The sequence below is a fragment of the Elephas maximus genome, chromosome 16 (genome assembly GCF_024166365.1).
Source record: "Elephas maximus indicus isolate mEleMax1 chromosome 16, mEleMax1 primary haplotype, whole genome shotgun sequence".
NCBI classification, from domain to species: Eukaryota; Metazoa; Chordata; class Mammalia; order Proboscidea; family Elephantidae; genus Elephas; species Elephas maximus.
Genome location: NC_064834.1, coordinates 13,889,713 through 13,916,202, shown reverse-complemented (window position 1 = coordinate 13,916,202; position 26,490 = coordinate 13,889,713). Strand labels below are relative to the sequence as shown.

Sequence of the window (26,490 nt, the reverse complement as noted above, 5' to 3'; positions counted from 1 at the left end):
AGTCAGAGTACATGGCTTGTGTTTGGGTGGAAAGACAGAACAGATGCACAAGACAGGCTGAAATGATGCTTGCTGGGCATACCCTTTGGTAAATAATTACAAACATTGCCCCCACAAGTCTGTAGAAATCCCTCCTGTTGCTTTTTGGGCATATTTCCCTAGAGTACTCACTCAGAAGCAGACTTCAAACCATCTGTTTGGTAAACAATCTGACTGTACCCACGGTGGACAGAAACCAGAGAGCTAATAAACATTTCGGGGGGTAGAGGAGGAACGGAAAAAATGGGAAGGCATTTACCTTTATTAAGGAGACTTAAGCGCCACACCTGAGTTGGTGATCTGACCTGGGGATGGGGAAAAAGGGAGAGGAGACATGACAGCATGCTACTCATGGCCTGAAAAAGGAAGTTGGTCCTCTGTACCAATTTTTCTTCTTTTCTTAAACAAGCAAAGAATTTAAGTGGGCAGATCACAGAAGGGAAACCCTGGCGGCATAGTGGTTAAGTGCTACGGCTGCTAACCAAAAGGTCGGCTGTTCGAATCCACCAGGCGCTCCTTGGAAACTCTATGGGGCAGTTCTACTCTGTCCTATAGGGTCGCTATGAGTCAGAATCGACTCGATGGCAGTGGGTTTGGGTTTTTTTGGTGGATCACAGAAAGAAAAAAAAATGACCAATGGAAAAGATCCTATCTCATTCATAATTAAAGAAATAAAATAAAAAAAAAAAAGAAATAGCATTTTCGCCCCTCAGATTGCCAAAAATTTAAAAGTTAGATAAAATCAATACAGGTGAGGGTGTGGAGAAAGGGAAATTCACTCTTGGTAGGAATATAAATTTGGCAGTACTCCATTTTAAATGCTTATACTCCTTGTTTCAGCAATTCAGGTTCTAGAAATTTACCCTACAGGTAACCTTACACAAGTTTGCAAAAATAAATGTACAAGGACGTTTATAGCTGCAGTATGTGTAATACAGAAAAAACTAGAAACAATCGAAATGTCCAGAAATCTGGGACTAGTTAAATTATAGTAAATTTCATTCTGGAATATTTATAGATGAAATATGATATCTAGAATCCACTTCAGAATAATCAGGCATTGGATGGGGAGAGTATAGGTGAAACAAGACCGGTCATAAATTTAATAATTGATGAAGTTAGTTATGAATACACGGGGGTTCTCTTTACTTTTAAATATGTCTGAATATATATATATATATATATATTAAAAACATAAAAAGACACAAATATATGAAACAACCTCACTGAAGGGACTGAGGGATAATGGTGCTGACCTCAGTAACTCTGGAAATGACTGGACTCTGTAAAACTACAGGCAAAAGGAATTGTACATTAGCACTGTACTCTAGTTAATAAAGCTGTTTCCCACAAATATCAATTCTGAAAGCACTATACATGTACATTGGAATTGAACAATTAAGTAAATGGATGGTGGCTCATGGGAGGTTTCTCACCACTGGAATTGAAGATTACAGATAAGTAAAGGGGAAAGGCTAGAATGATCCATGTAGTAGTGGATTAGAGTTGGAGATATCAGTATGAACTCATGTTTTGCCTAATATGGATAAAGATGGTTGCGTACAGAAATATTTATATATGTGTTGTATGCATGCATTGGTGTACACACATACATTCCCTTACTCTGTCAGCTGAGGGCACGCAGAAGCAAAGACACCCCAGCAGCAATAAGAACAGCTGGTGCCCGTATCTTAATTTCTAATACCATTCTCCAATAAAGACTCCAGGGCTCCTTGGAAATGTGGCTGATACTAAGGCTGGGTCAGGAAATATACAAGTTGACCCTGGAACACCTTGATTTAGTGCCAGAAAGTAAGGAAATGCTGGGGGCAGAAGAGAACGTACATTGATATGGGTACGTCAAAGGGACATGGGTGCCAACTGAAAGAGCCAATGCCCAAAGCTGGAACAATTTGAGCAACAAAACAAGGTAGTATTAGATTATAAAATAAATATCCACTGTGTATACTAATATAATAAATGATTGAATAAATAAGTAAATGGGAAAGAAGAGACAAATCTCCCTTGAGGAGAATTCCAAATAATTTGTATAGGTATTCTCCCTTGGAAGGACCCACAAAAACCAAACCCACTGCCATCAGGTTGATTCCGACTCATAGCAACCCTACAGGACAGAGTAGAACTGCCCCATAGAGTTTCCAAGAAGCGCCTGGTGGATTTGAACTGCCGACTTCTTGGTTAGCAGCTGTAGCACTTAACTACTACACCACCAGGGTTTCTGCCTTCAAGGAGGGGAAGCATACCTTATGTATGGGGTGAGCATAGTTTCTCTGAAGAAAAGTGACTTCTCTCCAAAGAGTACAGTATGGAACCCACCCACCCAAACCACTGCTGTCTAGTCAATTCTGACTCATAGCAACCCCACAGGGTTTCCAAGGCTGTAAATCTCTACTGCAACAGTCTGCAACATCTTTCTCCTGCCAAGCCACTGGTGGTTTCAAACCGCCAACCTTTCAGTTAGCAATCGCGTTAACTACTGTGCCACCAGAGTCCTTTACAGTATGAAAAGGGGTAGGAAAAAACAATAACTTCACAGTGGAAAAGAATATGCCAACTACTACCTCAGCCAGGTAACCAAGGTCTATACCAACAGTCATAAATCATATTGATGGTAAGTACCCTTTGAAGCTCTGGTGGCATTGAGGTTAAAAGCTCTGCTGCTAACCAAAAGGTCGGCAGTTCAAATCCACCAGCTGCTCCTGGGAAACCCTATGGGGCAGTTCTACTCTGCCCTATAGGGTCGCTATGAGTCAGAACCAACTCGAGGGCACCTAACAACAACAACCTCAGCCAGGTAATCAAGGTCAATATCAACGGTCATAATATCAACAATACATACCCTTTATATGATGTGATGGGAGCTATGTTGGCACAGTAGTTAAGAGCCTGGCTGCTAACCAAAAGGTCGGCAGTTCAAATCCATCAGCCTCTCCTTGGAAACCCTATGAGGTAGTTCTACTCTCCTGTAGGGTGCTATGAGTCAGAATCAACTCGAAGGCAACAGGTTTGGGTTTTTTGGTTTACAGGATGTGATAAAATGGCACTTTACCTCTGTGATCTTCCTCCTAAAAATCTATAACTCCCATCTAACCATGAGAAAAACATCAGGCAAATTCTAATAAAGGCGCATTTTACAAAATACTTGATCAGTATTCCTCAAAACTGTCAAGGTCATCAAAAACAAGACAGTCTGAGAAACTATTACTGCCAAGAGGAGCATAAGGAGACACGACAACTAAGTATAATGTGCTGCCCTGGATAAGATCCTGGAACAGAAAAAAAAAAAAAAAAAAAAGGTAAAAAGAAAGAAAATCTGAATAAATTATGGATTTTAATTAATAATAACATATCAATATTAGTTTATTAATTGCAAGTAATGTATTAAACTAATGTAAGATGTTAATAGTAGGAAAAACTGGGTGAGGTGGTATATGGTAACCTCCGTACTATCTTCTCATTTATTTTGTACCCCTAACACTGTTCTAAGGAGCTCTGATGGTGCAATGGTTCAAGTGTTTGGCTGCTAACTGAAAGGCTGGCAGTTTGAACCCACTGGAGTGGCTCCACAGGAGAAAAGACCTAACGAGCTGCTCCTGTAAAGATTTCAGCCTACAAAACTTTATGGGATGCTTCTACTCTGTCACACAGGGTAACTATGTTTTGGAATCAACTGGACGGCTCACAACAAAAACTGTTCTAAAAATGAAGCCTATTTTTAAACTTTATTTTTTAAGGTGTTTTTTTTGTTTAAAAGATAGTAACATAATAAAAATCAGTAGCAAATTTTAAAAAATCATACACAAGCAAAAAAATTACATACAAAGGAAAAATAAATCATGCTCAAATAGCTTCTCGTACATTCAGTACTCTAAGGATACATCCCAATGAAACACTCTTTCATAGGAACTAGCCCAGATCATAATAAAGTCATTCAGAATTACTTTTATAAATCATAAAGATAATAGTGTAGGGAATATTAAATTTTTATTAAGTATTCACTATTTCCTATGCATGGAGCTCTGGTGGTGAAGTGGTTAAGTGCTGAGGCTGCTAACAAAAAGGTAAGCAGTTGGAATCCACCAGCCACTCCCTGGAAACCCTATGGGGCAGTTCTCTGTTCTACAGGTTCACTATGAGTCGGAATTGACTTGACAGCACACAACAAGCTATAAGTCAGAATTGACTTGACAGCACACAACAACAATTTCCTCTGCACAGACAAGACAAACAGAAGGCCATCAAAACTCATTCACCCTTAGAATCAGAAGAAGAAAACATAAAGATCTTCTGAGGTTCATAGAGATTAGTCATGCTAATGCTTACATGATTAAATGATAATGTAATCCCTACAAACTGTGTAAGCAGGATTTTGATATGTTTTAAATACATGAGAATGTCTTGTTATTTAAAGGAATGTTGATGAATTGTTTTTTAAAAGCAAAATTTCCTATTTATTTCTTTTGTCAATCTGGATGCTCATAAAAAAGTATAAAATATATTTAAAGAAGAACAAATGAGGATGAATGGAGTGAGAAGGGATAAAGTGAGACTACTGGTTTTATCTGACCTTAAAACAATTTTGGTAAGAGAACTCTACACTGGACTTCCCATTTACTCATGAGTTATATCTTAAATATTTTTAATTCATTAAACACTGAGCATCTACTATATGCCAGACATACTGTTAATATTAGAGGCACAAAGATGACTAAAGTCATAGGACCTTCAAAGTGTTCACTATCTAATAAGGTAGAAAGAAAAGCTATAATAGAGATACGAACAAGTACCTTGGAAAATCTATAACAACTTCCCAGAGGCAACTGGGTTTTAAAATCCTAGAGGAATTAGTTTAAAATAAGAATTTACAGGGTACACTAAGCAAGAGACACAGAGGGCACATCCTGTCTTCACTGCTAACTGCATGGTAAGGGTCAGCATGAATCCAATTCTCAAAGTATGGAAATCGATCCAAACCTCACCTTCCCACTTTTCCAGCCTTGTCAACAGCTGCTTACACAGCACACACTCTCTCAGCCCCAGCCACCCAGAGCTGTGTCAGAGCTCACAAGTTAGACACCATCTTTCAGGTTGCCAAACAAGCTGATGCCAGCCTCTGATGGCTCTCATTGCCCCTGTGGGCTTATTAATTCACTGCAAAGACTCACAGAATTCACAGAGTATACCATAGTTAAATAGCCAAAAAGGATATTTAAGGATACAAAGAGACACATAGGGTAAGGTCTGGGAGGGGTGCCAGCATGGTGCGTACATGTCCCAAAGAGGGCCTTTTCCCCATGCATGGTCACCAGCCAGGAAGCTCCATCAGAGCCTTAGGGCTCATAGGGCTTATCGGCCTCACCATGTGGCCATGATAGATTACACCATGCCTTGTGAAGCTTAGTCAGCATAAGCCCCCCACGCAGTCCCTCTTGGTCTGATCAGAACCCACTCATTACCCCTAGGTAGTGGTACAGCTGGAAAGAATAGAGAACAAAGGGCCAAGTTGTTTTCTGCAAAATGATTCCACATCTGGCACAGGGTTATTCATCACGACATCCATACAATGAAACATGATTTAACCAAGAAAAAAACATATCGTAGATGAGTATTTATTGACATGGAGATATAATCATACTTCTTCTCTCTAGCCCTAACCTTTCCTCCTGAGGTCCAGACTTGTATATTCAATTTCCTACTCAACATTTTCATTTGGTTAATAGATATATCTCAAACACAACACATCCAAAAGAGAAATTTTGATTCTCACCACACACACCCCAATCAGCTCCTCCATACTCTTCCATATCTTAGTAAATGGAACTACCATTTGTTCAGGCCAAAACTGGAGTCATGCTTGACTCCTTCCTTGCCCTAAAATCTCACCAATCCATCAGCCAATCTTATTGGTGCTACTATTAAAACATCCCTTCTTGCCACCTCCACTGCTACAACCCTATATCTATTGCCTAGAATACTACAATAGCCTCTTATCTGGTGGTCTTGCTTCCATCATAATCACTGTACCACCTGGCAGCCAGAATGTTTTTTTTAAAATATATATCATTACTCCACATAACATCCTCCAATGTCTTCTCATCACTCTGAATAAAATCTAAACTCCTTAATCTTAATAAATCCTTCATGTTCTGGCCCCTACCTATCTGAACAATTTTATCTTTACTAGTCTTTCTGCCTATTCCATTTTTTTCAAGAATGCCAAGCTAGTTCCCACCTCAGGACTTGTTCACTTGTTATTCCCTCTCCATTTAATACCTGTTTCTCAGCTCTTTGCATAGTCTGCTCTTCATTTCATTCAGGTCCCTCTTCAAATGTCACCCTCCTCAGAGAGACTTCCCTGAACACCTCATCTAAAACTACCACCTGCCTCCCTGTCTATCTCCTTATGCTGCTTTATTTTTCTTCATTGTTATTGTGGCTAGACATTACTCATTACCTGTCTTCCCATTAGAATGTAAACTCCCTGACACAAGAATACTGTCTACCTTGTTTGCCACTGTATCCCCAGAGCCTAGTACACTGCTTGACACATAGTGGGCGCTCCATAAATACTTGCTGAATGATTGGGTGTTAGGTGAAGAAAGCGGATTATAACACAGTATTTTCTAAATAATTTTTTTTTTTATAAAATTAAGCAAGAGCATTGATAGATAGAGATACATTGCTATGTAAATGACTGCAGTATATATGCAAATTTGAAGATCAGAGAGATTATATACCACGGTGTTAATATAGTTATCTTTGGGTGGAACGATTATAGTCTTTAATTTTTTTTTCCTTTTTGTACTTTCTATTCTTCTACAGTTAATTTTTTTTTTTTTTTTTTGGTTAGAGGAACAAAATTGACTTGATTTAATTTTTTAAATAAGAATTCTATTAAGGAAGGAGCCAAGATGGCAGCTTAGCCAGACATACCTTGCCATTTCTCTACAGCAAAGACCCAAGAAACCAAGTGAAACAGATACAGATGACAATCCTGGAACCCTGAGCATCAAATGAAAGGATAAAGAAGGAGACACAACACCAACTGGAAGAAGAAACAGATCAAAAACAGCAAATGAGAGAGATACAGAGTGGAGGGACCCTACTAGCCAACCCAGCAGTGTGACCATCCTGAGACAAAACCAACAGCAATCCCAGGTGAGGAGCACAGGAAGGCAATTTCACAGAATTCCCAACAGGAGACAGAGAAACTGTGTTGACATACCCGGAGTAAAGTGGGTTGAACAGGACATGAACTGGACCTAGGGAGGAATGGTGCAGGAGGGAGGGTGAGAGCTCTGGGAATCCTGGTGTCCAAGTAACAGAAAGGGTGGGACGCAGAGAGAAGAGAGCTAACCAGCAGCAGTGCCTGATCATTGGGCTGGGTGGCGCACAGGAAGTGATAAATTCACCGAATGTTAGCGGGAAATCCCCCACCCAATCAGACCACGGGCAGAACCTCCTCCTCGCACTTGATTGGGCACAGGTCCCGATTGCTGACTGCAGCCAACAGAAAGCACCCAGCCACCATCAACCAGGAACCTGGGGAGCATGCTCCCTCTTCCCCCCAGCCCCCTGGTGATTGGGGGCATGAATTCCCCCATCCATGTGGTCACTCGCTGCCGGGGACACAGTCCAAGCCCCCTTTTCCTCCCTACCCAGCCCCATCCACCATCCCACCTCTTGTCCAACTGCCCAGTGGTGGCAGCTGCAGGGCTTGCAGGCACCCAGTCCTGCCCCACCCCTCCAAGCAATGTGGAACTGCCCCAGCAACCTAGCCTGCTGAACCCCATCCCCTGCCTTGCCCACACAAGCAGCACAGGACCACTCTGGTGACTCTACCCACCCAACATTGTCCCACGCCCACTGCCCTTCCCCTACAAGTGGCAGGACCACTCTGGACCCCACCTACCTGACCTTGCCTCCCTGCCCCTCTGAGCAGCACAGAGCCACTCCGGAGAGCTTGAAAGCCCAATGGAAGCGGAGGAGAGCATGCTCCTGTGCCCCCACTCTCCCACCACACCTGCTGCCCTGCCCACTTAACAAGTGCCATCACCTGCTCCCATGCCACTGGACTGGTGACAGATGGCAACCAACACCCACCCAACCTATCCTCAGCCACCCTGCATGATCAACAAACAGAGACCCATGCCTATGCTGCCAGCTGCTGTACCCCACACTCAGAGCCAGGTGGTGTGTGCTCCAGTGCTACCAGACTAGCAACCAGCATTACACACCTGCTCTGCCCACCCAGGTATATCAAAACAAAACAAAAAAAGACATAGCAAACAAACACACAATCAATCAATAAATATAACAACACCGTAACGCATCAGAGACAAAAGACAATATCAAATCACATAAAGAAGTAGGACAAGATGCCTCAAACAAGTGATCAAAGTAAAGGGCCAGAAAATTTCCTAGGAAGAAATGGTAATGGAACTACCGGATATGGATTCAAAAGACTTATATATAGGATCCTCCAAGAGCTCGACAAAGAGACAAGGAAAACACAGACAAAACTCCAGAAGAATTCAGGAAAACAACATAAGAACAAAATGACAAAATAAATAGACAATTAAAAATCATACAAAAACAGAAACTAAAAATCAAGAAGATTAACTATAAAATTTTAGAACTAGATAACTCAATGGAAGGACATAGTAGAAGTGAACCAATGGAAGACAGAATTAGCAAAATAGAGGACAAACCCCCTGACACTAATTTGTATAAGTAACAACCAGAAAAAAAGAATGAGGAAAATGAAGAAAGCCTAAGAGTTATACGTGACACTGTCAAAAGGAATAATTTATGCATGATTGGAATTCTAGAACAAGAGGAGACAAAAAAAAAAAAAAGACAGAAATTTTGAAGATTTGCTGGCAGAAATTTTCCCTAATATCATGAAGACAAGAAGATATCCATTCAAAAAGATCAATGAACTTGATACAAGATAGATTGCAAAGGAAAGTCACCAAGACACATTATAATCAAAGTTTCCAAAACCAAAGGCAAAGAAAGAATCCTGACAGCAACTTGGAAAAAAGAAACTCTCATCTACAAAGGTGAACCAATAAAATTAAGCTCTTAGTTCTCAGCAGAAACCATGCTGGCAAGACGACAATAGGATGCCATATATAAAGCCCTGAAAAAAAAAAATTGCCAAACAAGAAACATACATCCAGCAAAATTGTTCCTCAAATATGATGGCAAAACGAGGACATTCCCATATAAACAGAAATTGAGGGAATTTGTAAAAACCAGACCAACCTTAAAAGAATATTAAAGGGAATCTTTTGGACAGAGAACCAACGACATCAGGCAACAACCTGAGATTAAGACACATGACAGCATCACCTAGATATTGACCCAAATAAAGAATTCTCAAAAACAACATAAAGCTACAAGACTGAAAACAGGGAACCTGAGACGTCGATCTGTAAACAACGACAACTTCAAAATAAAAAGAGGGAATAAATGATGCAGTTACAGAACTTCCATATGGACAGGGGGTCAAGGCAGTATCAAGATATAATAGACTGGTTTAAACTTATGAAGATAAAGGTAAATTTCAGAGTAACCACAAAGAAAACTAACAAACCTACTCACCAAAATAAAAAAGAAAATCATAAAGACTCACCAAAATAAAAAAGAAGAAAATCATAAAGACTCAGTAAACACAAAATCAACAACAACGAATAAAAAGAAAATCCATAAACGAAGATAACTCAGTACAGAAAAGTGAAACAAACCATCAAAACATACACACAAAACAAAATCACACAACAAAATGACAGCAGTAAATTCATACCTATCAAAAATCACACTGAATGTAAATGGTTTAAATGCACCAGTCAAGAGAAAAAGAGTGGCAGAATGGATTAAGAAAAATGACCGATCAAGAGATACACCTTAGACACAAAACTAAAAACAAGATAAAAAAGGAAGGAAAAAAATGTATCAAGCAAGCAGTAACCAAAAAAGAGCAGGAGTGGCAATAATAATCTCTAATAAAATAGACTTTAAGGAAAAATCCAGCATAAGAGACAAGGAAGGGCACTACATAATGATTAAAGGATCAATTCACCAAGAGGACATAATCATAATAAATATTTACATACCCAAAAATAAAGCTCCAAAATACATAAAACAAACCCTAAGAGAACTGAAAAGAGAAATAGGCGATTCTGCAATAATAGTAGGAGACTTTAACACACCACTTTTGACAAAGGACAGACCTAGAAAGAAACTCAACACAGATACAGAAGATCTAAACCACACAATCACCATACTTTACCTCATAGACATATACAGAACACTCCGCCCAACGACAGCACAGTGCATATTCTTCTCTAATACACATGGGTCATTCTCTCCAGAACAGGCCATATTTTAGGCCACAAAGCAAGCCTCAATAAATCCAAAAATATCCAAAAAATACAAAGCATATTCTCTGATCACAATGCTATAAAATTAAAAATCAGTAACAGGAAGAACAAGGGAAAAAAATCAAATACATGGAAACTAGATGACACTTTGCTTAAAAACCACTGAGTAATAGAAGAAATTAAAAATTCCTAGAATCAAATGAGAATGGATACATGTGCTGCATGTATAAAAACCTGTTGCCATCGAGTCAATTTCAACTCATAGCGATCCTATAGGACAGAGTAGAACTCACTCAGAGATTCCGAGGAGCAGGTGGTGTATTCGAACTGCCTACCCTTGGCTAGCAGCTGAGCTCTTAACCACTGTGCCACCAGGGCTCCACTGCATGTAGAATCATATACGAAATGGAGCACACAGGTAGCACTGTCAGGGGAACTACCTAGAAATAACCACACACTTCGCAGGACTGAGCTACTAGCTTGAGGGCTGGGGACCGTGGTCTCGGGGAACATCTAGCTCATTTGGCATAACACAGCTCATAAAGTCAATGTTCTACAACCTACTTTGGTGACCAGTGTCTGGGGTCTTAAAAGCTTGCGAGCAGCCATCTAAGATGCTACTATTGGTCTCTTCCCGCGCAGAGCAAAGGAGAGTGAAGAAAACCAAAGGCTCAAGGAAGCAATTAGTCCAAAGGACTAATGGCCCAAACAAACCACAGCCCCCACTAGCCTGAGACCAGAAGAACTAGATGGTGCCCGGCTACCACCACCAACCAGACTGACCAGGATCACAACAGAGGGTCACAGACAGAGCAGAAGGAAAAAGTAGAACAAAACCCAAATTCATAAAAAGACCAGACTTACTGGCAGAACCCCCAGGACTACGGCCCTTAGTCATCATTTTAACTTGGATCTGAAGCCACTCCCGGATATCACCTGTCAGTCAAATAATAGACATGACTATGAAATAAACAATAACACCTGTGAGGAAAGTACTCCTTAGAGCAATCAACTATACAAGACCAAAAGGGCAACATTTGCACAAAAGTAAAGATGAGAAGGCAGGAAGGGGCAGGAAAAATGGACAAACGGGAACAGAAAACTCAGGGTAGAAATGCGAAGAGTGCAGACACATTGTGGGGATTGCAACTAATGTCACAGTACATAATTATGGAATGGGAAACTAATTTGCTCTGTAAACCCTCACCTAAAGCACAAAAATAAATAAAAATAATTATATTAATAAATTGTTGTGGATTAAAGTATGTCTTCCAAAAAGATATGTTGAAGTCCTAACTTCTAATCCATGTAAATGTGACCTTATTTGGAAGTAGGGTCTTTGCAGGTGTAATCAAGGTAAGATGAGGTAATTAGAGTAGGCCCTACTGTGACACGACTGGTGTACTTATCCAAAGAGAGGCAGAGGCATATACACAGGGAGAACAGCATGTGACAACAGAGGCAGAGATTGGAGTGAGGCATCTACAGGCCAAGGAACTCAAAAGGATTGTTAGCAGCACCTGAAGCTAAGAGAAAGGCATGGAACAGATTCTCTCCCAAATATTCAGAGAGAACGGCCCTGCTGACACTTTGATTTTGGAATTCTAGCCTCCAGAATTGTGAGAGAATAAACTTCTGTTTAAGTCACCCAGTTTGTGGTCATTTATTACAGCAGCCCTAGGAAACTATAAGCATTCTGGGGTAGCAAAAGGAATAAAACATGTGAACAGTGATTTTTCAACAACTAAAAGTGCAAATCAATAGCTCTCCTCTTCTTAACCTTGAGCTTCTAAATGATATCTCACATGTACAAATATACAGGTATATCTACATACTTGTCCCTGATCTGTTAATAACAGACCATTCAAATACTGTTTGAAACACATCCATTTATAATTACAGAATCACAGTAGAAAGAAATCTTAGAGAGCATCTAGTTAAACTTCGAACCCGATGCAAGAATCCTTTTTTACAACTTTTTGACAAGTGGTCACCCAGCCTTAGCGAAAATATATCCAAGTACAGAGAGTACATTGTTCCATAAGGCAGCCTATTTTAATTTCCACCCATTCGTCTCAGTTCATCATCTGATCCAAAACAGAATAGATATACTCTTTACATAAGCCTTTCAAACACATAAGACAAAACACACATTCCCTTAATCATCTCTTTTTTAAACTGAATATTCTAGTATATCTACAATCCAGTGTGATAATAGCTGTATTCATGACCTGTGTAATTCTCAGCCTTTAATTATGGGCTAGACCTGGTGGCTTGCTTCTAATGAATAGAAATTGGCAAAGATGATGGGATGTCATTTCCAAGAGTAGGTGACAGAAAGATTATGACTTCCATGTCCTCACTCTCTCTTGCTCTCTCACTTGCTCATTCAATAGAATGCAGCTGCCATGTTGCAAACTGTTCTGTGGAGGGTCCCATGAGGCAAGGAACTGAGGGAGTCCTCCAGTCAACTTTCCGCGAGGAACTAAGACTCTCAGTCAATCAACTATGACAAACTGAATCCTATCAACAACCACATGAGAGAGCTTGGAAGCGGATCCTCCCCCAGTTGAGCCTTCAGATTAGACTAAAGTCCCAGCTAACACCTTGACTACAACCTGGTGAGACACCTTGCATCAGAAAACACAGCTAAGACACTTCTAGATTCCTGACCCATAGAAACTGTGAGATAACAAATGTCTGTTGTTTTAAGCCATTAAATTTGGGGTAATGTGTTATGCAGCAATAGGTAACACACCTTGCAATTCTACTTCTCGTCATAGCCTAGAGAAATTCTCACCCATACATCTTTATTAAATAGAGAAAAACTGAAACAACTTAAATACTCATCAACAGGGGAATGGATAAAACCAATGTGGTATAGTCTTGAGATGTAATGCTATGCATCATTGAAAAAAAATGGATCAACTAGATTTATCTTGACACTAGATCTCAAAATAATACTGAGAAAAAACATTGCAGAACTACCCCTACAGTATTCCATTTATGTAATATTTTAAAAACAAATAAAGCGATATTAGTGTGGATACATTTTATATGTACATAAAAATGCAAAAAAATTATTGGCATTCTGTTTAAAACATAGTAGATTAAACACATACATTTATCTCTACTCCCACCTAAATTAAATCTCCACTAAAATAACATTAAAGGATTACAAAAGGTATAAATCTACAAGGAAATGACAGCAGAAGGGTGAATGTTGGCAAACAGAAACATGCTTACTTCCACTACAGAACCCAGGAAAGGCCCAGAAATCGGAAGCCTCTGAAAGTAGGACTGTGGGGTGGGATTTAAAAATGGAAGAGTGACTAAAAATGTTTAAGAAGCAGTTAGATGTTTCAGATTCCCTACACCGGATACAGCCAGGTACATATCCCTCCCCTACCCCAGCAGAAGACTATATAGGCTTACTTTGTGAAGAGTCTGAACAGAGAAATTGCAACTCTAGGACACCAGGCACAGATAAGCTGGGTAAGATACGTTATTAAAAACTGGGTGATTTACACCTTAATAAAAAGTTAAAACTTTTCAAAAGCATGAGCAGATTAAGTGAAAATCTACATTCTAAAAGGGGAGATCTCAGTCCCATTTCTCCCTCTCAGCTCCAAACCACTGACGACCAGGCCATGTACCCTCTAGGCAGGTGACTGGAGGATTTCCACCTAGGAAAAATGACCAGCCCAAAAGAAAACCTATAGATAATGACAGTTGGTGGTACCTCAAACAGAAATAAAAGAGCTTAAAGGAAACAGACAATCCCGGAAATACAAGAAAACTTAAAAACCTGAAAATTATTTACTCAGAGAAATTTAAGATTTTACATCTATAAATCAAGGACTACAAAATTCAACAGAAGGTTTCAAAGACAAAGTTAAGGAAATCTCCCCAAAAGTGAAATAAAAACAGAAATAGCAACATGAAGGTAATTAACGTCACTGAAATGTACATATAAAAAATGTTGAAAGGGCAAATGTTTTGTTATATATATATATATACTAGCATGATTTAAAAGAGAGAAAATAAGAAAATTGGATAATTAATCCAGGCTTTCCATACTAAGGCCCAAAGAGTACTAAACCACAGAATACTAGGGATATATAGAGAAGATTCTAAGAGCTTCTGGAGAGAAAAAGAGGTCACATACAAAGGGTTGAGAATCAGAATGTCATCAGACTTTTCACTGGCAACACAGAAAGCAAGAAAACAGCAATGCCTTTAAAAGTATAAGAGAAAGTTATCTCTAACATAATTCTATTCCAAATACAATATCATTTAATTTGAGGGTAAAACAAAAATAGTTTCACATAGGCAAGATTTCAAAAATGTTAACTCCCATAAAAAACTCACAGAAAGCTTCTAGAGGATGTGCTTCATCAAAACGAGGGAGTAAACCAAGATAAAATTGACATGACATTCAGGAAACAGAATTCTCAAGATAATAGTGAAAGGAAATCCCAAGGTGACAGCTACAGACCAGGCCTAAATAACAACCAACCCATATTGGTTGCTATCCCATTAGTAATGTCTCTAAGGGGGAGAAAAAGGTTGATAGATTACCTACTCAGTTTGAAGATTACCTACTGGGTTTGAATGAATGCAGCAGTTTTACCGCCCTCAGAGTCTGAGGATGATTTAGTAACCAGTACGGAATTGACTCGACGGCACTGGGTCTGGGTTTACTTAGAAAACTGAGTAAGTGAGAAAAGGCAAGGCAATTATTAGGTCTGAAGAAAATAAAAGGTTGCACAAGAAAGGAATTGTAATCACTGTATATTATGTAGCTCAGGTGTAATATTTGTATAATATAAATAATAAATATTGATTTAACCCCCAAAACTATATAATTATATTAAGAACATAAGGGGAAAAGCTATACATGTATTTAAAAGGGCCAAAGCCTTATATTCTATGGCACTCTTCATTTAATATTTTTTTAAAAAGCAAGAAATAATGGTATAATTATGTTGTTAGAAACAGTTAAAACAGTCGAAAGTAGTTCCTCTGAGGATGGGATAATAAGAGGACTGCTATTTTTCTTTGTAAGCTTCTAATACTATTTGATTTTTTAAAGCTATGTACACGCATTACTTTGATAAAAATAAGATTGACTTCAGAGTTTCCTGTGGGGCGGAAGTGGGAGGGGACTTTAGTTTTATATGCAATGTTTTATTAAAAGAGGAGGGACAGGTATTAATAGTGGTTAATTCTGAGTGGTGGGAATATAGGAATTTGTTATATTACTTTTTGCATTTTTTAAATTTCTCAACACCCTCCTTTCGAATTCCAATACTTCTAGAGTTTCCTGTATAAACGGTTTTCAGACCATTTATGGTTCTGTTTGCCTTCTTTGGAATGCTCTCAACCTTGTCAATATCCATTTAAACCAATACTCCAGATGTATTCCAATCTAGTTCACAAAATATATTGGGACCAATACTTTTGTGACCTGGACAAACTCCTGGTAATATAGCTGGAGATGTTTTTTAGCAGCCACATTGTATACACAACTCATGCTACATTTATGATTGACTAAAATTCCTAGATATTTTTCAAATGAATTTATTTATGTCCAACCAGTTCTTCCTCATCCTTTTCTTATGCATTAAATATAGAACTTACTCCTGTTAAATTTTAGTTTGGGCCCAGGATGTCATCCTTTGGATATAATTTTTAAGGCTTTATTCGTCACATGCTGTATCGACTATCCCTGCAGCTTTGTGTGATACTTACATATCTGATTAACATCCTTTTAAAAATTTTTACCCTACTCAAGGTCCAAAGATTATCTCCAGAGACTTTCCTCCCAAGTGAAATTAAGATTTACAGTAAATGGATACAATTATTCAATGTTTGCATAGTCACTTATGCAATCAAACAAACCATATTTTACTACACATCGTATCAGTCACAAATATATCATGAAAGACTGTGAAACTGATGGGATCATGAATCACAATATCTATAACAATCCCCTCATCTACCAACCTCATAATCCTAAATAGAATAAAATCCAAAAACAAAAGAGGAGTAATTTCTTATGATAAATCAACCCATAATAGCTCTTAATTTTTTTCTTAATACTTCATGTTATCTGTTTGATCATATATAATTGAATTTTACCAGGATTTAACATCAATTTTATAGATGTGTAGTTTTCTGGTTACTTCCTTTTCTTCTTTTTGGATATCAGGACATTTGTCTCTCTCTGGTCTTTATGGTTTCTCATAGATTAACAACAATGGCTCTGAGATCACCAGCCAATTAATTTAAAACCCTGAAATGCAATTCAATTGAGCCTGAAGACTTGAATTCATTTCAAAATGTTCACCCTCACCATCCTGGGCTACAATTTCCACTTTACAATTTGCTAGTTTAAAAACTATTCTCCTTATTGCTGAAAATAATCTATAGTGCTTCCTTATTTTTTTCAAAGACCTTTACAACTTCGCAACAATCTATAAATAGGCTAGATAGAAATTAACATACAATTATTCCATTTTATAGATGAAGAAACAGAAGCAAAGAGAAAATAAAATTATTTGCCCAAGGTGAAAGAGTTACAAAGAAACAAATACCGTCTAGGGTTCCTTTTTATAAAGCCATGTGGATCTCTCAAAACAAAAACTACTCAGGATTACACATAATATTTCTCTGCTAAAATTGGATTTTTTGATTGGTGATTGTACAGGGGGAAGTGGGTGTGGCTATAAAAAGGCAACATGAGGAATCCTTGTATGGTAGAAATGTTCTATATCTTTACTGTATCAATGTCAATATCCTGATTGTGATACTGCACTAGAGTTTTTCAAGATGTTTCCACAGGAAGAAAATGAATAAAGCGTACACCAGACCTCTCTACAGTATTTCTTAAAATTCCATGTTAATCTACAATTATCTCAAAATAAAAAGTTTAATTAAAAAAAAATCCGTATTTCTTTTCTAAACCAATTTCATTTTTTAAGAATCTTACTTAAAGTGAATAGGAAAGTTTAGGCAAATTAAAAACAAAATAGGATCATGCATAGAAGTTCTGGAATTGACCACACTAGACTTCAAAAGTGGGCTAAGTACCATCAACCATAGCTCACAAAAAGCCATAAAGATGCTTGGAAATGAAAAAGGAGTCCCCAGGATTCTTATTTTCCAAAGGATTAAGTCCATCAAGATAGTATAGAAAACAAACTTAGTAAATCATGAAAAGTCACCTCCAAAAGAGTCACCAGGATAAAGCTTAACTCACCAAAGCTTTAAGGCAAGCTTTTCCTCAACCCATCACACACTTCACTGCAATTCTCAACTTAGAGAAGACAGTATGTGTGTGTCAACTTCAACCTGATATTCACAGCCAATGTTTCAAAAGAACCCCAACAAGGCTTCTGGTTTTTTTTTTTTTTTTTGCTACTCACAAAGTACATGAAGCTTCAACCATTTCCTGCTTCTCCCAGCTGCAGGACGTGCAATTAGGAAAACATTCACTCAGCGTCTAGGGCAGGTCTGGCTCGAAGGATGAGCTCATCCCTTCAACGCACACCTGAGCCTCAGGAAGCTGCTCCTCCTCCAGCAAGCAGTCTTCATGTGTTTAAAGTGACACCCACAACCTGTACAACCACTGGGCCAGGGCCAGAACGAGCCCTTTCCTAGACACACCTAGTGCCGTGGAACCCTTTCCTGCTGTAGCCACTTCACAGAGCCACCGAGTTCGGGCAGCAGGGGCGGCAGCGGGGTCGGCGGCTGCTGGGACGACTGCTGCTGAGGCGGCGGCGGCGGCGGCGGCGGCGGCTGTTACACGGCCTGGCTGAGAGAAGGATTTCGTTTTCAGCTACAATGGAGGTCAGGTCCTTCACCACTACTCTGTAAAGAGTGTACTGCTTATTTCAGCTCCTTACCCAGAGTCAGACCTTACCAGAATCGCTGCTTCTTTCGGAATTTACAACTCATTTTCCTGAACTCTCTTAGCTGTTTGCCCCATCTGCAAGACTCAACCAAAGTGGCTACGTGCACTGTATGCAGTTAGAGCTGAACCCACCAAACTCGCTTCCCCCCAGTTTCACGATCTGTAAGAAAACTTCTACTCTGCCATAGTTATCTATTTATTGGTAAATAACACAATAATCCTAACCCAAAAGAAAGGCAGACTTCATTTCACTTCAAAATGATATAATATTGGTAAATATGGGTACCAACTGCTTTGGCTAGGGTCACAGTAGAGGTTCCTGGACACAGCAGGAGAAAAATGTAGAACAAAAAATAAAATTCGTAAAAAAAAAAGACCAGACTTACCGGCCTGATAGAGACTGGAGGAACCCCCGAGACTATGGCACTAAGGCACCCCTCTGACTTCAAACTGCAGCCATTCCCGGAAACCATCTGCCAGCCAAGCGATAGACAGGCCTATACGATAAACAATAACACCCGAAAAGAACGTGCTCTGTAGAACAAACAATTATACGAGACCAAAAGGGCAACATTTCCCCAAAAGTAAAGATAAGAAGGCAGGAAGGGATAAGGAAAACCAGATGAAAGAAAATGGGGAACCCAGGGTAGAAATGGGGAGAGTGCTGACAATGTGGGGATTGCAACCAACATCACCGAACACTTTGTATACAATGTGTTCAGTGGGAAACTAATTTGCTCTGTAAACTTTCACCTAAAACACTATATATATATACACACACACACACATATATATAGTAAAAATATTCGTTCAACAAATGTACATGGCCACCTGTTTATCTACAAGTATCTCTGAGAGGGTGCTGAACCCGGCTTTGGACCAAAAAAAATCTAAGAAAGAACCTTTCCCATCTTAGCCTCCCAGAGGACTTCTGAATATTTTCACTTATTGCCATCATAAGCTTCTAATACACTAAAAGGCTAAGGGGGTATAAACCAGTCAGAGGAACATCAAATTTACTAGTGGTTACCTTTGACCAATGGAAAAGGACTTACGATCAAGAAAGGAAACCCAGGAGTCTTCAACTGATTTGTTAGGTTCCAACTCCTAGTGACCCTATGTACAACAGAATGAAACACTGCCCGGGCCTGCACCATCCTCTTGATCATTGTTATGCTTGAGCCCATTGTTGCAGCCGTCTCATTGAGGGTCTTCCTCTTTTTCACTGACCCTCTACTTTACCAAGCATGATGTCCTTCCCCAGGGACTGCTTCCTTCTGATAAAATGTCCAAAGTATATGAGACGAAGTCTCACCATCCTTGCTTCTAAGGAGCATTCTGGCTGTACTTCTTCCAAGACAAATTTGTTCATTCTTCTGGCAGTCCATGGTATATTCAATATTCTTCACCAACACAATTCAAAGGTGTCAATTCTTCTTTGGTCTTCCTTATTTATTGTCCAGTTTTCCCATGCATATGAGACGATTGAAAATACCATGGCCTGGGTCAGGGGTACCTTTAGTTCCCAAAGTGACATCTCTGCTTTCTTTTTAAAGAAGTCTTTTGCAGCAGATATGCCCAATGCAATATGTCGTTTGATTTCTTGACAGCTGCTTCCATGGGTGTTGATCATGGATCCAAGTAAAATGAAATCCTTAACAACTTCAATCTTTTCTCCATTTATCATGACATTGCTTATTGGTCCAGTTGTGAGGATTTTTGTTTCCTTTATGTTGAAGTGCAATCCATACTGAAGGCTATAGTCTTTGATCTTCAACTGATTTAGTAATGTTTAATTTGCTGGATGGAAGGAAGCTTATTGTGGTATTCTTTCTAGATGTATTAAATAATTTATAATAAAATTTAGAAATACAAAACACGTTACTAATCAAAACTGGTCTGAGCCTGGTCAATATTAGATGTTGAGGGAGAAATACTCTAAATCCAACTTTAAATAGTCTACTGGTTTTCTCTTTCAAAAATCAATTCAAGTTTTATTGGTGATATTTGTTGAAAATAATTGATGTAGGCAACAGACAAATTTATTACTCTTATCAGTTTCATACAACTGAAGAACGTAATATAATGGGGGCAGCTAATATACTCCTAGAAACAGGAAATACAAATTAAATATCATCACTAGGGTTTACTGAAAAAAGAAGACTTAAGCTAAAGAATATAGTTCCTAAATACAAAGCATGGTAGCTTAGAAATAATAAAATTTATTATTTGTCATATTCTACACAAAGTTTGAAGTCTGCATTAAATGGTATTAGCACCATTCCTATAGCTTATTCAGAAAGGGTGGGGGATACGAAAAAATTAAAAAACTAAGAAATAATCCTTGAGAGGAAGAAATGTGCTTCATGGTGTTGTTGTAAGGATTAAATGGGATAATGCATGTAAAGTGCTGAACATAGTACCTGGCATATGTTATTCAACAAAAGTTATTTAAACTTTCTCCTTTTCACATTAACCTATTTTCCCCTTAAACTAACATAATCAAAATTTGTTTGACTATTTTTAACAAAAACATGAACAATATTTGATATAATTGTTTATAAAGTATTTTTAGAAACACTCTTTTAATACTTAAAACAGTTCAGTGAAGAAAAAGAAAACTAAAATGTGAGTGTCTACTACCTGATATCTACTGTGCTAAAAATTGACACCTATTACCTCATTTAATTCATTCACGTTGAATATTATCCTAACTTCATAGATAAGGGAAAAGAGCTTAAGAAATATTTAGTGAATGTTTATTTTATTCAACACAGTATTGGAAGTTCTAGGCACTGCAATAAAGAAAAATAAAAGGCATACAGATTGGAAAGGAGGAAATAAAACTCTATTTATGAATGACATGATTGTCTGTGTAGAAAATCCCTAAAAAAATTCATTAAAAAACTCCTAGAAATAATAACAAGATTAAAAAAAAAAAATGCAAGATCAATATGCAAAAAAATCAATCACATTTCTATATACAGGTAATCCCCGACTTACAATGGGGCTCTGTTCCAATGACTGTCATAAGTTGGTTATGACGTAAGTTGAATACCTCATTTTTTTTTGTTTGTTTTCATTATTACTGCCTTTTATTATCAGTATCTTTATAAATCTGATCTTTGTCTTTGGCGGTTGGAAATATTTCATATAAACTTACAGATATATTTTAATACATACATACATAAAAAATACACAATCATAAAAATTTACTCCAATGATGAAGAAGAAATGGACGACGCTGGCATTTTGTTAGATGCAGAAAGTTCTCCCTTTGTGGAAAGTTCTGGATCAACTGAATTATCCCTGGGAATAGGAATGGTGTTTCTAGTCAGAAAATTAGTGGCAGTTGTGTACATGGTCCTTTTCTTTTTTTCTTCCTATATTTGATGGTAACATCTCACAACTTCCCAAATCTGCCTATTGACTTGAGCAAATCGATCAGTGTCTGGGTCCATGTTTTCAAGCAACTGAAGCCCTGATTTAGTCTGAAAAACTTCAGCTAATCCTTTCACTGTAATGTTTTTTGACAGCTTCTTTCTTTTCTTCAGCATTTCTTTCTTCTTCAGCAGCCTACTTGCAGTCTTGCCTGATGATCTTGAAATTCATGGATCTTTGCAGCCTGTGAGCAATAGCCCTGCTCTCTGACCTGCCAATCTTGGGTTTGCCATCCCTGCAGCTATGAGAATCAGAAGAAGCCTCTATTCTGACCCACTGACTTGGAACTTCCCAGCCTCTAGAACCACATGAGCCCTTTCCATGATATAAATCTCTATATATATATTTATACTCTTCACTAGTTTTGTTTCTCTAGAGAACCCAGCCTAAGACAGTCACATGCACAGTTCGATTGTTGTGTTATTAGAGCTGAACATTGTCTAACTTTCCATCCATTATGACTCCTCACACTGAAACCGACTTCACTGTAGACCAGGCCATAGCCTGCTATACAGCATTGTTTTGAACAGTAAATCATAGAATTGAACAACTGCAAGTGAACATCTGAGAATGATAACATCAGCAAATAACACACAGCAACACTGTATGTAGTACATGTTACTAACAATAAGATGTACAAAAAAAAAGAACCGTAGTAAGTGCGCTTCCTCATAACTCGAATGCAACGTAAATCGGGGACTACCTGTATTAACAGTGCACATATAGAAGCTGAAGTTACAAGCCCAATACCATTTACAATCATTCCAAAGTAAATGAAATACTTAGGTATACATTTATCAAAACATATACAGGATCTATATGCTGAAAATTACAAAATGCTGATAAAAAGAAAACCTAAACAAATGGAAGGACATAGTGTATTCATGGTTTGGAAGGCTCAACATAATAATGATGTCAATTCTCCCCAATTAATGTAAATCCTATCAAAATCTCAGCAAGGATTTTTATATACATACGTAGACAAACTTATTCAAAATCTATATGGAAAAGCACAGGTCCTAGAAGAACTAAAACAATCTTGACAAAGAAGTATAAATTGGGAGGAATTACTCTACCCAATATTAATGCTTACTACATAGCTACAGTAATCAAGACTGTGTGATACCGGCAGAGGGATGGACACATTGATCAATGGATAGAATAGAGGACTCAAAAAAGAGACTCACACAAGTAGTCTCAACTGATTTTTGACAAAAGTGCAAAAGCAATTCAATGGAGGAAAAACCTTTTCATTGCTGCTATAGCAACTGGACAACCATAAGCAAAAAAAAAAATAATAAACCTCGACCTAAACCTCATACCTTATGCTATAAAAATTAACTCAAAATGGATCACAGACTTAAATGTAAAATGTAGAACTATAAAACTATTAGAAAAAAAACACAGGAGAAAATATTTGGGATCTAGGGCTATGCAGAAAGTTCTTAGACCTAACACCAAAAACATGATTCATAAAGGAAAACCTAGTAAATTTGACCTTATCAAAATTAAAGATTTTTGCACTACAAAAGCCCAAGTGAAAAGGATGAAAACACAAGCTGCAAACAGGGAGAAAATATTTGCAAACCAAGTATCCAACAAAGGACTAGTATCCAGAATTTATAAAGAACTCTGAAAACTCAACACTAAAAAAAATCAAGCAATCCAATGAGAAAATGGGCAAAAAACATGAAATGACATTTCACAGAAGAGGATATACAGATGGCAAATAAATGATAAGATGTTCAACATTGATGTTGTTGTTAGGTACCCTCAATTTTTGACTCATAGTGACCTATGTGACAGAGTAGAACTGCCCCTTAGGGTTTTCTATGCTGTGATCTTTATGGGAGCAGATTGCTAGGTCTTCCTCCCGAGGAGCTGCTGAATGGGCTCAAACCACCAAACTTTTGGTTAGCAGCCAAGTACTTCACCGTTGTGCCACCAGGGTTCCCTTCAACATCATTAGCTATTAGGAAAATGCAAGTAAAAACCACACTGTGACATCATTACACATCTATCAGAATGGCAAAAATATAAAATAGTGACAACACCTGGTGAGAATATAAGGAGATTGGATCACTGATAAATTACTGGTGGAAATGTAAAATGGCAGTCATGCTGGAAATGTTTGGCAGTTTCTTTAAAATCCAAACATGCATCTACCATATGATGCAGCCACTGCACTCCTTAACAGGTATCCTAGAAAAATGAAAACTTATGTTCATACAAAACTTGTACACATACACACACAAAAGAAAAAACCTGTACAAAAATATTCATAGTAGCTTTATTTGTAATAGCCCAAAATTGGTGTCAGCCCAGATGTCCTTCACTGAGTGAACTGTTAAAAGAGTAGTACATCTATACCATAGACTACTACTCAGTGATAAAAAAGAACAAGCTATTAATACATGCAACAAATTGAATGAATCTCCAGGGAATTATGCTGAGTGGAAAAAAATAAAAAGCAATATACTGTATGATTCCATTTGTATAACATTTTTAACATTTTTGAAGAGATAAAATTTTAGAGAGGGAGGGTTTGAGAGGTGGAGGTGGATATGGAACAATATTAGGGATCCTTGTGGTTTCAGAACTGTTCAGTATCTTGACTGTGGTGGTGGTGGAAACATGAACCTACACAGGTAATAAAACTGTAAAGAACACAAACACAAGAATACAAATAAAACTGGGACGTTTGAATAAGATTAGTGGTATACATCAATGTCATTATTCTGATTGTAATATTATACTATAGTTTTGCAAAATGTTATCATTGGGGGAAACTGGGCAAATTGTAAAAAAGATCTGTGTTATTTCATACAACTGCATGTAAATCTAAAATTGTCTCAATAAAATTTTCAATTTAAAAATATGTAGATATAATGAGCTTGCCTGTGAGCCCACAGAGACTAAGGGGACATTCATATCAAGTCTTGACACTTGTAGTTCTATGCCTTTAACCAGAAAAATAGCAAGTAACTTTTAAGAACGATTTCAAAAAAACTAAACAACAAAGTAGTTATTAACTCTAGGAAAAACAAAAGTTGTACAAGATAGGAAATTATTACTACATTTAGCTGTGAGCTATGTTTATATAATCACAATAATGTTATTATAGATTGAATTGTGTCCCTCCAGAAAATATGTGTTCTAAATCCTAACCCCTATGCCTGTGGTTATAATCCCATTTAGGAATAAGTTTTCATTGTTATGTTAATGAGGCAGTATTAGTGTAGAGTGTGTCTTAATCTCTTCTGAGATATGAAAGATTAAACAAGCAGAGATGGGAGTAGATGCCACACCACACAAAGACTGACAAGGAACCAAGGACCTTCCCCCAGAGCAGCAGAAACAGAAAGCCTTCCCCTAGAGCCAACACCCTGAATTCAGATTTCTAGCCTCCTGAACTGAGAAAATTAATGTTTGTTAATGCCACCCATGTGTGCTATTTGTTATAGCAGCACTAGATAACTAAGACAAATGTAAACACTGAATACTAACACATTAAGTTTTCTATTACTGCAGTAACTTAATATCTTCAAAGAACACAAACTTTTATCTTACACTTCTGTAGTTAGAAGTCTGACATGCTCTCACTGGGCTAAAATCAAGGCGAGGCAAGGCTGCATTTTATTTCCTTGCCTTTTCCAGCTTCTAAAGGCCACCTGCATTCCTTGGCTCATGACTCCACCTCCCTCCATTTTCAAAGCAAGTAATGGTGGGTCGAGTCCTTTTTACTTAGATTGCATCACCCCAATCTTCTGCCTCCCTCTTGCACTTTTAAAAGGCTCTTGTTATTATATTTGGCCCACCTGGATAATCCAGAATGTTCTTCCTATTTTAAAGTCAGTTGATTAGCAACCTTGATTCCATCTGCAACCTTAATTCCCTTTTGCCCCGGGTCTTTGGCTAGGTTCTCTAGAGAAGCAAAACCAGTAAGGCATATAAATACATATTCAGGGAGATGTGTATCAAAGAAATGGCTCACACGATTATAGAGGCTGGAACGTCCCAAATTCACGGATTAGGATCGAGGCTTCTCCCGATTCATGTAGCCCCATGGGCTGGCGAACCCAAAATCAGCAAGTCGGAAAGCATGGCTCTTGCTCACAGGCTGTGAATATCGACAAATCCCAAGACTGGCAGGCAAGACCTCAAGGGTTCTCCTGATTTACGTAGCTGCAGGGGCTGGCAAACCCAAGATCACCAGGCTGGAGGGCAGGGCTCCGTTCATAGGCTGTACAGATCTACGAATCAGAAGATAAGCTGATAGCTCAAGTCCCAAGAACCCGAGGTCACACAAATAGGAGGAAGCCGCAAGATCCAGAGCAAGCAAAAAGCCAAAGGTCAGCTATATTGGGATGCAGGTCACACCCCCAAGGAAACTCCCTTTCAACTGATTGGCTACTCATAGCAGATCCCATCATGGGAGTGATCACAAACACCGAGAATCACGGCCCAGCCAAGTTGACAATCTTAACCGTCGCATCACATAAGGTAACATATTCACAGGTTCTGGGGAATAGGACGTGAACATATTTGGGGGAGACATTATTCTGCCTGCCACAACTGATTTAACCCAAAACTGTATCATACCTACATTGGGAGACAAAGTGTGCATGTATGGGGGTATGGAGAAGCATAGAAAATAACAGCTTAAACATTATTTAGACATAT

General features: G+C 38.3%; 1 protein-coding gene across 6 annotated transcripts in view; it reads right to left on the bottom strand.

The window, feature by feature from the left end:
- USP54 (ubiquitin specific peptidase 54) overlaps positions 1 to 26,490 on the bottom strand; it is a 126,781-nt gene that overhangs the window by 86,432 nt on the left and 13,859 nt on the right. The window contains exons 1-2 of one of the 6 annotated variants that reach the window (XM_049856047.1): positions 18,753 to 19,090; positions 18,120 to 18,267 (exon numbers count right to left, since the gene is read on the bottom strand). The exons of 2 other annotated variants lie outside the window; for them this stretch is intronic. The gene's annotated coding sequence lies outside the window, so the exon portion shown is untranslated. 3 more of the 6 variants (XM_049856048.1, XM_049856049.1, XM_049856045.1) reach the window with 3 other exon arrangements.